Consider the following 13624-nt stretch of genomic DNA (forward strand, 5'->3'; position numbering starts at 1 on the left):
CTCCAGCCATCCACTATTTATTTGTGTTTTTCAAACATTTACCCTCATATTTACAGAGTAGATGCAATATTAGTATTATCTGTAATAATTTATATAACACCATCAGGGATTTCTCTTGACCAGTCACTGGCTGGGGAATTGGCCGCTATTCCCTGTTAAAAGCTCTAAACAGTACAAATTAGCAGGCCATAAAACAGCTTATCCCTAAAAGCACAGAGACAAGGACCTGATCCTGAGAGGTGCTGTGCGACCTCAGTGCCTTCTGGAGTCACAGGTAATGAAGAGTGCTTTGCACCTTTGCAGGATCCATTCCACAATGTCCCATGATAAATACTAATGGCCACGTTCATTATTGCTCTGGAGTTCCACCCCGGAACCAGCTATTTTGGGTCAGCTGTCCCCCACCCCTGCCCCCTGACCACACAGGATGCCAGTCCCCCACAACCACACCGCTGTGCACAGGCTGGCCCTCGGTTTTGGGGAGGAGGAGAGCAATGAATCCTTGGCACCCCCCACACTTCCCTGGCCCTCCCTCTTTATCCGTTCGTGTCTCTAATCCATTCCTATCCCACCCAGCCGTGATCCCTTTTTATCCATTTTGCTCACAATCATCTTTGCATTGGAGCATCTCCCAGAACCAATCTGCGAGAACACTGCCCTCCCCTGTCAGACCCCAGTGCAGCCACCCAGCCTGCAGCAATTCTCCTCCAGCGCTGGGGCGGCTGGATGCTGATATGACGGGGAGGGAGCCTTGCGGGAGCAGGCTCGGGGAGCGGGGGCTTGCAGTGTAATGGAACCGTGCTGTGCCACATGGCACTGGGAGCCTTGGATAAGCAGAGTCGTGTGTTGTATTTCAATCTGCTCCTCAGAGTCTTCAACTCCGCAGCCACTTGCCATATTCAAACCAGATGTAATATCCGGTTGTCAGCAGGGTAAGGTACGTGGGGGGGGGATTTCGTTCATAGGCTTTGGCCCTGTCCCAAGCTAAACAAATGATGGAAAGGCCTAATTACCCGAATATCAGCAATAACCCCCAGGGAGGGCTGCTGCGTCCGAGGCTGTGCCCACAGCGCAGGGCAGCTTGCCTCGCAATTGAGGCACAGATACATTTGTACCCTCAGCTCAAACACACCAACCAGCAGGTGGGAATTGGAGGCTTCCCAGCACTCTGGGCGCCCTGGTGGGCCTGGACTTTACCTGGGACTGTTGAAAGATGCTGATCTCGTGAGCCATCTGCCAACAAGAGAGACCAAAAAGCGAGAGGACAAAGAATAGGAGAGGTGCTCTGATACCAGGTGACGGGCTCAGGGTACGGCCCTAGAGGACTGAGGGCCAATCTGCATGCACATCAGATTTTCTTCCCTAAGTGATGGACGCCCCCGGCAGGTCCCACTGGGGAAGCGGGGAGCACTTGGCCCTGTTTCAGTTCACCAGGGTTTGGACATGCTGCTCCCAGGGGTGACACACCTGGAGCCCAGCTCTCCACTGACGTAGTCAGGTGGGACTCTGCTCACTGCAGCAGAGTCACACCCTCTTCCACCAGCCATGCCCCCTGTGAATGGGCAGAGCCCTGCCCGGGTTACATCCAGCACCATGCACTGAGCTGGGATGTCACTGCTCTGCTGCCTGACTCCCCCTTGCCCATCAGATCCCAGGGCCTCTCTTCACCTGCCTCCTGACGCAGGGAGAGCTGGTAGCCTGCAGAGTTCTTCCACCACCTCTGACATCTTTTGGAGGCAGCTGTCTCCACCCCTCTGGGCTCTTTCATGGCCTGCTTGTCCCCAGTTCAGTCTGCAGAAAGTGGGGGCTGAGGGGGGATCACTTCTCCCATCCGCCATTTTCCAGGAAAGCACTTCTGTGGTTTGGGAACCATGACGGCCCCTGGCTGCAGACAAACCCCTGGAATAACCACATATACAAGAATAAGAGTCTGAGTTTCATGTTAGATTCCATTGATATTTAAAGCCACGGTAGGTTTTTTCTTGTCTCTCTGGTGTCACTACAGGGCAGAGTTAAGGTGGTTCAGGTGCATTCCCTGATCTTAACATTTATGAATTGCTTTTAAATTTACTCTTCATTCTGAATTTCCTGGGTTTATAATGCTTGATTTGGGGATAATTGCAGCAGCCTGATAATGTATTTGACCTAAATTACTGAGATATCTGTAGTCTCAACTTTAACTTCAATTCAACAACCCTTTTTGTCTGGGAATTTTCATGTTTAAAAATTATTACCATTTTCCTCCTGCTCCCTGAGCAAGAAACCCAGAGCAAATGTTCCAGTGGGATATTTCTCCGGATTTGCAGATAAGGCAAATCAGTTTTAAATCTCGTTTGATTTTCAGGGACAGATTCACCAGTGCAATCTGGCTGCCTCATGCCCCTGTGGGCTGGACAGAGCAGCTGGTGCACATGGCCAGTTAAGCTGGGTTTGCATCTGCTGAGTTGCCAGAGCCATGCAAAGCTGCTGGAGTGTCTAGGCCACTTCCTCCCACCAGTTTCCTTGTCCAGCTTGGTTGGAGTCCAGGAGCTGGGGAAATGCTGTCTCCATCCTGAGGCTGGCTGGAGTCACAGTTCCCAGGTGGGGTGTGATTTGGCGTTCTGCTCAGCTTGGATTTGCCAGCTCAGAAATACTCCAAATGTCACAGGGTTCAGACAACTTCTGAGCCCTTGTTGGAGCCCATAGCTGAGACGTGGGAACGTCCCTTGGGCACTCAGCCTGGTAACCAGTGCCCACTTCGGAAGGGCTCTGTCAGTCATGCTCTTTGCAAAGTGAGGGGGTGAAGGGCGGAGGGCAGCTCTTCCACTGGATCCTCTCCCCTACATCCAAGAGCATCCATACTTGGCCACTGGCTCAAGGTGCCTTCAACCTTGCATCTGAGACGGCAGAGTGCAATTGTTCTTGATGAAGCTGTGGCACTGAGGGTCACTTGCATATTTCTCCCAGCAAGCAGAGGATAGAGCCAGGACTCCTGAGTCCTGACTCTGTGCACTATCCACCAGATCAGCCTGCCCCATCAGCACTCTGTGTCCCCGCTCTCCCTGTGCAGCCCCAGTCCCCTTGTGTCTCTCCTTGTCCCGTTCCATTCTCCCCTTCTCTGCTTGCTGCTGTCATCCTGGCCCTGCTCTCCCAGCCTGCCCCATCCCCATGTATCCAGCCTAAAATTCTGTCTTTTCCATCCCCCACACCTCCCCGGGTCCTGTCCCTTCTGGGGGTGGGACGTCCCAGGCAGGTGAGTGAGTGCATGTGAGGAGCAGAGTGGGGCTGGGAAGCCAGACAGGAGCAGTGACAGTGGATGACGGGAGGGGTGGGGGGTGGATTTTGCAGCCTCAAGGGTAGCCCCTTTCTCAGTGCACAGGCAGCCTGTCTCTGGCTGCAGTCTGCTTGGGAGCAGCACTTCTGCAGGGATGAGCACCCAGTAAGCTCAGGCTGGGCCCTGGCGGGCATGTAATGGCCAGTGCTGAATCAGAATGCAGGGTCTGTTGTGCCCCCTCCAGTGATCATGACAGCCAGTCACTCTGGCTTTTTTGGCCAGACCAACCCACGCCCCCACGGCTTGCTTTGATCACTGTGCAGCAGAGCTCTCCTCCCGTGAGTAAGGCTGCTCAGCTGTTCCCTTGGGAGTGGAATTCATACACTGCAAGGCCAGCAGGTGCCAATGGGATCACTTGTCTGACCCCCTGCAGACACAGGCCAGAGACTCCCTGAAAAGCCCATCACCACCAAATGGTGACTTGACCCTTCACCCGCAGATTTAAAACGCCGCTGGGCCATCCACTGCACTCTGCAGCCTCCTGCTGACAGGTGCTATCCAAACTGTGGCTTTGAGTGGAGCTGGACGAGTCACCTCTCTGCACTCTGCTCCGGGCTGTCCAGCTTTGCTCCCGGGAGAGCTGTGATGCGGCTCTGCTCATGCCCCGGCAATGCTCCCTGTGTCAGAGTGACAGCTGGAGACACCATGCCTCTTCCTAGCTGGTTTCTTTCAGGTTGGCCATGGAGAATGTCCCTGTCCTTGGGAGCAGCGACCTGTCCCTGGCTGCATGGGCCCTCTGCAGCACCTAATGGAGTTGCTCTGAGTGCAGATTGAGGCTGGTGTCAAAGGTCCTTGGCAGCTGGCTCTGTCCCCTGGCCCTCCCCATGAGATGGAGCTGAACTTGCATATAACTGTGAATTCCCCACGCCCTGCCCTAGTAAACTGGGAGCTGTTTGCAACACCTGTGCATGGGCTGCCCCACTGTGCCCACGTCCTTCAGATGCACTCCAGAGAGGCCAGCCTGCGAGACACTCCGTCTCCAGGTAGCTGGGCAGCAGCCTGCTGCAACCAAGCACAGACCAAGCTATTGCACAGATATGCCAGGCCCCCGTTCTCTGCAGGAGCACAGGAAGCTATTTATGGCTCCTTACACTGAGTTTCTTAGCTTGGTCCCTTTACAGCTCATTTGCTACAGTTTGCTTGGATGCCTTTCCCACTGCCTGGCATTATTGCGTTTGTGACAGCTAGCAAAGCCAGATGGCCTGTGTATTTGGGAGGGACAGTCTGCCTGTCCCTTGAAGCTGCATTCTGTAAGTTTACTGCTCTCCAGCGAGGACACTGGGATGGTGCTGGGGGTACCTCCTGCCTGTCATCACAAACCGTAACACTGTCTGGGCACTGAATCCTTATGTAACCCTTAGGCAGGGTAGATGTTATGGGATGAGTATCCTGCAACAGCGAGTCTTGGGGTCACAACCAGGACATGAGCAATCTGACCAAGTGGTCAGAGCAAGATTTGGGAGATCGGAGTCTGAATCCGAGGTCCAGTGTCAGGCAGGGTCAGGTTACCAGGAGATCAGAGTCAGGCAGTGGAAGCAGGTATTGTGGGGGAAGTGCTCCCAAGCAGAGAGAACTCAGTTATATGGACAACTTCATGTTCCTGTGCTGGGAACTAGTCAGGATCCCCCAGCCTTGTGTCAATCAGATTCCTGGTCTGGGGTCCTCAGTTGGAGTTTAGCTCCTATTCTGACAAGTGGCAGGTCCCTGGGTGCCAGCTTGGTGCTTACCGTATAGACCAGGTTCAAGACCTACGTCCCCCATCCAGAGTCTGGGTCAACTGACTTGGGCTTGTGCAGTGGGGCTGTTTGGGCTGGAGCCTGGGCTCTGAAATGTGGCAAGTAGCTTGGATGTGGGCTCCAGCCCCAACACCTCTACTGTTATTAGGAGCCCTGCAAGACAGAGTCCGTTGACTCAGGCTCTGAGATTCACTGCCAGGGAGGCAGAGGTGTATTATCGCCTAGGCCAACAAGGCCTAGACCTAGGGTGGCAAATTTGCACATGCCCCCTCCCCAGCTCCACCCCTTCCCCAAATCCCCGGCTTGACTCCTCCTCCAGGAGCACCGCGCTTCCCTCCTTCCTCCCAGGCTTGCCGCGCGAAAGTGCTGGGGGGGGGGAGGGAGAAGTGAGTAGCGGCACTGTCATGGTATAATTCCCCACTCTGAACATTAGCGTCCAAAAGATGGGGTACCAGCATGAATTCCTCTAAGCTCAGTTACCAGCTTAGAACCTGTAGCGCTGCCACCAACCAGGAATTCCAGTGCCTAGTACACTCTGGTCCCCCCAAAACCTTGCCTGGGGACCCCCAAGACCCAGTCCCTCTGGATCTTAACACAAGGAAACCCTTTCCCTCACTGTTGCCTCTCCCAGACTTCCCCTCCCTGGGTTACCCTGGAAGATCACTGTGATTCAAACTCCTTGAATCTTAACACAGAGAGGAAAATTCACCTTCCCCCCTCCTTCGCTCTGCCCCTCCAAGACTCTCCCTGAGAGAGAAAGTAATCCTGACACCGAGAGAAAATTAACCTTTCTCTTCCCCTTCCCTCCTTTCTCCCCACCAATTCCCTAGTGGATCCAGACCCCGTTCCCCTGGGATCTCACCAGAATAAAAAAACAATCAGGTTCTTAAACAAGAAAAGCTTTTAATTAAAGAAAGAAAAACAGTAAAAATTATCTTTGTAAATTTAAGATGGTCTTTCAGCTACAGACACTGGGAATACCCTCCCAGCCTAAGTATACAAGTACAAATCAAAATCCTTTCAGCAAAATACAAACTTGAACTCCTTCCAGCCAAATACACATTTGCAAATAAAGAAAACAAACATAAGCCTAACTCGCTTTATCTACCTAGTACTCACTATTCTGACCTTATAAGAGCCTGTATCGGAGAGATTGGAGAGAAACCTGGTTGCACGTCTAGTCCCTCTGAGCCCCCAGAGTGAACAACAACCAAAAACTACCAGCACAGCACAAAAAACTTCCCTCCCTCAAGATTTGAAAGTATCCTGTCCCCTGATTGGTCCTCTGGTCAGGTGACAGCCAGGCTCACTAAACTTGTTAACCCTTTACAGGCAAAGAGACATGAAGTACTCCTGTTCTATTACCCTTAACTATCTGTTTATGACAGGCGTGATCGGAGGAGGCAGAGCAGAGGTGAGCTGGGGCCCGCAGGCACGGGGAGTAACCCGGGGGGAGCCGGGAACCGCTGCCTGCCCAGGTCACCTCCGCCATCCCCTGAGCATGCCGCAACTCCCCTTCTTCCCGCCCCCAGGCTTGCCGCACAAAAGCGCTGGGAGAGAGGGAGAAGTGAGTAGTGGTGTGATCGGAGGAGGCAGAGCAGAGGTGAGCTGGGGCCCACGGGCGTGGGGAGTTACCCGGGGGGGCCGGGAACTGCTCCCCACCCAGCTCACCTCCGCCATCCCCTGAGCATGCCGCAAGTCCCCTTCTCCCCCTCCCTCCCAGGCTTGCCTCGCAAAAGCGCTGGGAGGGAGGGAGGGAGAAGCGAGTATTGGCACACTCAGGTGATAGTGGAGGTGACCTGGGGCCGGTGGGCGAGGGCAGTAACTCTTCCGGGGGGGGGGCAGGGAACTGCTCCCTGCCCCAGCTCACCATCACTCCATCTCCACCATCCCGCGAACGCGACACAACTCCCCTTCTCCCCACTCTCTCCCAGGCTTGTTGTGAGGGAGTGGAGGTGAGCTGGTGCAGGGAGCAGGAGGGGTTGGCAATTTTTTGTGGGCCTAGGGGCAGCAAATTTGTTAATCCGCCCCTGCAGGGGTTGGGATTTTTTTTGCTGTGGAGATGTACCCATAGTTTCTTCAAAGGCAGGTCAGGGTATCGTGGCAGTTTCCGTCATGCAGGTGCTTTCCTGGTGGGAGGGCAGCACTTCAAGGAGGCTTGTCTTGTGCCACAAAAGTGCCATGGCTTAAGAGTGGGTTTTCAGTGATGGTTACAGGAGTTAGGTTCCCAACTCTCATTGAAATGGGTGCCCAGCTCCCCTCAGAAACAGCCTAAACTCGCCATGTTCTTTTGTTCCACCAAGAAAGGCTTCCCCTAGTCCAAGAATTTCACCTTGGGCTCCACCAGATCCCAGGCACTTGTGTGGGGGGAGAATTCTCATTGGCACTGCAATGACTGCAGGGGCAGAGCAGGATTTTTACAGGCATCCAGACCTCTGCTAGCTTTGCTTCTGCCCATAATGGGCTTTGAACATGAGGAGTGTTACTGTGACATCAGAGGTGATTTAGGCCTGGTCTACACTACGCATTTAAACTGATTTTAGCAGCGTTAAACAGATTTAACGCTGTACCCGTCCATACCACGAGGCCCTTTATATCGATATAAAGGGCTCTTTAAATTGGGTTCTGTACTCCTCCCCGACGAGAGGAGTAGCGCTAAAATCGGTATTACCATATCGGATTAGGGTTAGTGTGGCCGCAAATTGATGGTATTGGCCTCCGGGCGGTATCCCACAGTGCACCACTGTGACTGCTCTGGACAGCAATCTCAGCTCGGATGCAGTGGCCAGGTAAACAGGAAAAGCCCCGCAAAATTTTGATTTTCTTTTCCTGTTTGCCCAGCGTGGAGCTCTGATCAGCACTGGTGGCAATGCAGTCCCAAATCCAAAAAGAGCTCCAGCATGGACCGTATGGGAGATACTGAATCTGATTGCTATATGGGGAGACAAATCTGTGCTATCAAAGCTCCATTACAGAAGACGAAATGCCAAAGCGTTTGAAAAAAAAATCTACAGGCTACACAGTGCTGCGTGACAAGCATAACGGGAAGCCAGAGACTCAGATGGACGCTCATGGAGGGAGGGAGGGGGTACTGAGGACTCCAGCTATCCCACAGTCCCCAGCAGTCTCCAAAAAGAGACTGCTGAGCTCCCAATGCCTGTAGGTTCAAACACATTGTCCGGCGTGGTTCAGGGAATAGCTCGTCAATTTACTCCCCCCCACCCACGTGAAAGAAAAGGGAAAGAAATCGTTTCTTGACTTCTTTCAATGTCACCCTATGTCTACTGAATGCTGCTGGTAGATGCGATGCTGCAGCAGTGAAGAGCAGTATCTGCTCCTCTCCCCTTCCCAGTGGCAGATGGTGCAGTAGGACTGGTAACCGTCCTTCTTATCAACCCCGTGAGTGCTCCTGGCTGGCTTCAGGTGAGGCTGGCCGGGGGTCCCTGGGTGAAAATAGGAATGACTCCCAGTCATTCCCAGTAGATGGTACAGAATGGCTGGTAACCATCTTCATCATAGCAACTGGGGGCTGAGCTTCAATCAGCTCCCTCCCTTTCATGTGAAAAAAAAAGATTCTGTACTGCCTGGACTATCATAGCAGTGGGATGCTGGCTCCTCTCCCCTGCACTGCTTAATGTCCTGCCTGGACTATCATAGCACCGGAAGGCTGCTTGTCCCTCATTTTATGTCACTAAAAGCTCAGTGTTTCTTATTCCTGCATTCTTTATTACTTCATGACACAAATGGGGGGGGACACTGCCACGGTAGCCCAGGAAGGTTGGGGGAGAAGGGAAGCAACGGGTGGGGTTGTTGCAGAGGCACTCCCTGTGAATGGCACGTAGCTCATCATTTCTGCAGGATCTGACACGGAGCAGCTGTGCTCTCTGATACACTGCTTCTCTAGTACATTTGCCCCATATTCTAGGCAGGACTGACTCTATTTTTAGAAACTATAAAGGAGGGATTGACTCAGGGAATCATTCCCAGTTTTGCTTTTGCACCCCCAGCCGTTCTCAGCTAGGGGCACCCATGATAGCAGCAGACAGCACAGAAAGACAGATAACCGTCATCTCATTGCCAAATTACACTAGCAGCAGAAGGTACAGAACAACTGGTAACCATCTCTGCTATCATGCAAAAGCAAATGAATGCTGCTGTGTAGCGCTGGAGTATCGCCTCTGTTCGCGGCATCCAGTACACACACGGTGACTGCAAAAAAAAAGCTGAACGGGCTCCATGGTTGCCGTGCTATGGTGTCTGCCAGGACAATCCAGGGAAAAAGGGCGCGAAATGATTGTCTGCCGTTGCTTTCACAGAGGAAGGAATGACTGACGACATTTACCCAGAACCACCCACGACAATGATTTTTGCCCCATCAGCCACTGGGCTCTCAACCCAGAATTCTACGGGGCAGGGGAGACTGCGGGAACTATGGGATAGCTACGGGATAGCTACCCACAGTGCAACGCTCTGGAAATCGATGCTAGCCTCGGACCATGAACACCCACCGCCAAATGAATGTGCTTAGTGTGGCCGCGTGCACTCGACTTTATACAATCTGTGTTATAAAATGGTTTATGTAAAATCGGAATAATCCCGTAGTGTAGACGTACCCTTATACAACCATCTCTCTTCTTCATTAGTGCATTTGCAGACTGTAATTCTATTGGCCAAAGAAGCCAGTGCAATGAGTGGTACTGTGCATGTGTCAAGGCCTGATGAGTTCCCATTGGTAGATTATTTGATCATGTGTCCCCAAACCAAAAGAGCTCTGGATTGGCTCCTGCCCCATCAGTAGCCTTGCCTCAGTGGGGCCTCCATGGGCATCTAAGTGAATAGGCTACTAGATTTCAGTAAGGCTGTAAGCAGAATCTTTCCCCACCAACATCAAGGAGGAGGTGGCAAAGTTATCAGTCTCAGCTGGAGTACATGCAGCGGCATCTTCCCCTGCAAATTCCTGGATCTCTAATGCTTCGTTCTATAACAACAGCAACAGCCTTGTAAGCTTTTTCCTTACACCAAGTTACTGATAAGTTTCCAGTCAACTCCACCTGCACATAGAGTTTTGTCTCAGCCATGCATATATTCAAAATTATTTTAATGTTACAACCCTAGAAATCCTGTGGGTCAGCAGTAGGATCACACTGACTCACTACAATCCTAAGAGGCAACTTAATCAGTCAGTCTCTTGGGGAGTATATTCAGCCACAATTTCTACCTAGCTCGATGCTTATTGTCACAGTTCAGAGCAATTGTACCTGTATTTCCCCCTTTTGGTCCAGGAGGGGTCCCACTCTCAGACTTCCAGCTCCTCAGCCATCACCCCTCTTGGGTGGAGACCCGCATTTCTCTTCTCCTAACTGGGTTTATCCAGGCTGCACAGGTCCTTGCCTACACTGTGTTAGTTCCAGAAAACCAGACTGCCTAGACAGGTCAGCGTCTGTACCTTGCTCTCTCTTTGAAGGCTATGCACACTGTGATTACCACACAGCCCTTTCTAAGCAAGCACATGTATTCTTAAGGTGAAAGCATTACAGAGAAACTTACTAAAACAATAAAAATTCCTATTCATGTGGTAAAGGCTTATCAGAGGTCACCCATCAATCTTATGGAGCCTCAGGAGACCAAAGTCCTTCTAATCCCTCCCAGGAAGGATCGGGCCCCCTCCCTCCTTGGACAAGAGGTTCTGTCCGGTTGCTGGATCTGAAAGCAGGCCCTGAGTCAGTTTAAACTCAGACTATTTATCTCAAAGGCCTTTCTTTGCCTGTTAATTTCTGGACAATCCAGTTTGAAACAGCATATCTGATTTCTCCAGCTGATGGGACCTCTCTGGAGCTGCTACAGCCTGAATGAATTTGCCTAATCACCCCCTACTGTTCTCGGTTCCTGGAGAGCTGGGGTCACCCTGCCCCATGGAATTACAGCCAGTCCCTGCCCCACAATGATACATAAACTTACTCCAGAGAGAGCCCCCAAGGATATTGCATGAAAATACCACATCTATCCCATGGCTACAGTTCTCAATCGCCCTAGACTCTGAGTGTCTCTCAAACATTCCTGTATTTATCCTTACAGTGCCTCTGGGAGGTGGGGCATCTAGCTGGGAACTGAGGCACACCTGGAGCAGGTGACTTACCCCAGGTCAGTGCAGTGCAGACCCCCTGACTCCGAGGCCAAGGCTGGATCACACAGCTCCCTTCCTTCCTCAGTGTGACTTGCTGTCATTTGGAATAGCTACCATCCCCTCTTTCATGGTGGACCTTGAGACCGAAGCTTGAAACGCAAAGCCTGGGGCAGGTCAGGATTACTACTGGTATTGGTATTGCCATGGCTGCCACAGGCCCCTGAAATGACCCCCAGTCAAGCAGAGTTGATCCTGCTCTAAGAGGTGCGCACTGTGGTAACGCTAGCCCAGCCCCGCTCTCCAGGATCTAATCCCCATGTTCCCTCTGCTGGCCAGTCAAGGAGCCACTGCACGGCATCCACAACCTGCCCCTGCATCCAACTGCCTTGCAAAGCTCATGAGACAGCAGCTCCACGTGCAGCTAACTTCCCCTCTCTGCACAGCTATTGCCTTCTTCCCCAAAATGATCCACTGCCCCTTTCTCTGATGCTGAAGAGACTCTGGGGTTTACCCCGTGACCACACATGCCACGGCCATTCCTGCACGTGCAGCTCCCAGCCCCCTGGGACCGTCTCCTGAGCATCCTCTGCTCTGCACTGCACTGACCTGGGGTAAGTCACCTGCTCCTGGTGGGCGCATAACTGGTTGGAAAATCGTTCCCAGACAGTAGTTATCAGAGTTTCACAGTCATGCTGGAAGGGCATAATGAGTGGGGTTCCTCAGGGATCAGTTCTGGGTCCGGTTCTGTTTAATATCTTCATCAATGATTTAGCCAATCACATAGAGAGCACTCTTGTAAAGTTTGTGCACAACACCAAGCTAGCAGGGGTTACAAATGCTTTGGAGGCTAGGATTAAAATTCAAAATGATCTGGACAAACTGGAGAAATGGTCTGAAGTAAATGGGATGAAATTTAATAGGAACAAATGCAAAGTACTTTACTTAGAAAGGAACAGTCAGTTGCACACATACAAAATGGGAAAGGACTGCCTAGGAAGGAGCACTGCAGAAAGGGATCTGGGGGCCATAGTGGATCACAGGCTAAATATGAATCAACAGTGTGATGCTGTTGCAAAAAAAGCAAACATCATTCTGGGATGTATTAACAGGAGTATTGTAAGCAAGACAGGAGAAGTAATTCTTCTGCTCTACTCTGCGCATGTCAGACCGCCTATAAAGGTTGCAAACACTTTCCATTATATCCACTTCTTTCATCTGCTGGTAACTTTGGCGGACAGTCCTCTTTAGGACTGCCACTTCCCAGGCCAGCTTGCTGCCCATCAATAGACTGGACTGGGTGTTTTTAATTGTGCAAAACATCTTGAGTTATTTGTGGTTGCAAAGAGATGCTTGTTCTCTTTTATGAACGATTTTCCAACCAGTTATGCACCCACCTTATAGTAGCTCCATCTAAGTTGTATTTCCCTAGTTTGTTTATGAGAAGGTCCTGTGAGACAGTATCAAAAGCCTTACTAAAGTCAAGATATACCACATTTACTGCTTCCCTCCATCCACAAGGCTTGTTACCCTGTCAAACAAAGCTATTAGGTTGGTTTGACATGATTTGTTCTTTATAAATCCATGTTGACTGTTACTTATCACCTTATTATCTTCTAGATGTTTGCAAATTGATTGCTCAGTTATTTGCTCCATTATCTTTCTGGGTACAGCAGCTAAGCTGACTGGTCTGTATTTCCCTGGATTGTCCTTATTCTCCTTTTTCTAGATGGGCACTATATTTGCCCTTTTCCAGTCTTCTGGAATGTCTCCCGTCTTCCATGACTTTTCAAAGATAATCGCTAACGGCTCTTCCAACAGTGGCCAATGCCTGGTGCCTCAGAGGGAATGAACAGACAAGGTAATCATCAAGTGATCCAGCCCATCGCCCATTCCCAGATTCTGGCAAACAGAGGTTAGGGACACCAAACTTGCCCATCCTGGCTGATAGCTGTTGATGGACCTATCCTCCATGAATTTATCTAGTTCTTTTTTGAGCCCTGTTATAGTCTTATAGCTCATGTAGGAAAAGAGAGGGCGGAGCTTATCGGGAAGAGCTGCACAATTTGCTGGCAGCAACAGCTTATTTTGGTGGCACTTGGGAGAGAATCATCAATTTTTCTCTTTTATTCTAGGAGCATAATCCAAGGAATCTAGCAGAGCCCAGCAGCATGTCTGAGCCCCCCTGAGGGGAAGCCATGCCTGCGGCCCCACGGACACACGTGTTCGTATTTTGATCTGTTGTGAGTGGCATTTCACGTGGGCAGCGCTTAGTTCATGGGCAGATCTTAGAAGAGCACAACCACTGCTTTGTCTCCTCTCTGTGCAACCCCCATATGGGAGAGGAGGTGACAGGGTTTTCCATGGTGGTGAGGCTTGGGATTGTAGGATTGTCACTGGCAGGGAGAGGAGGGTGGGACCAGAAGGGGCCTGCTCAGGCATTGGGATATGGCT

This window comes from Gopherus evgoodei, chromosome 18, assembly GCF_007399415.2.
Source record: "Gopherus evgoodei ecotype Sinaloan lineage chromosome 18, rGopEvg1_v1.p, whole genome shotgun sequence".
Classification (NCBI taxonomy): Eukaryota; Metazoa; Chordata; order Testudines; family Testudinidae; genus Gopherus; species Gopherus evgoodei.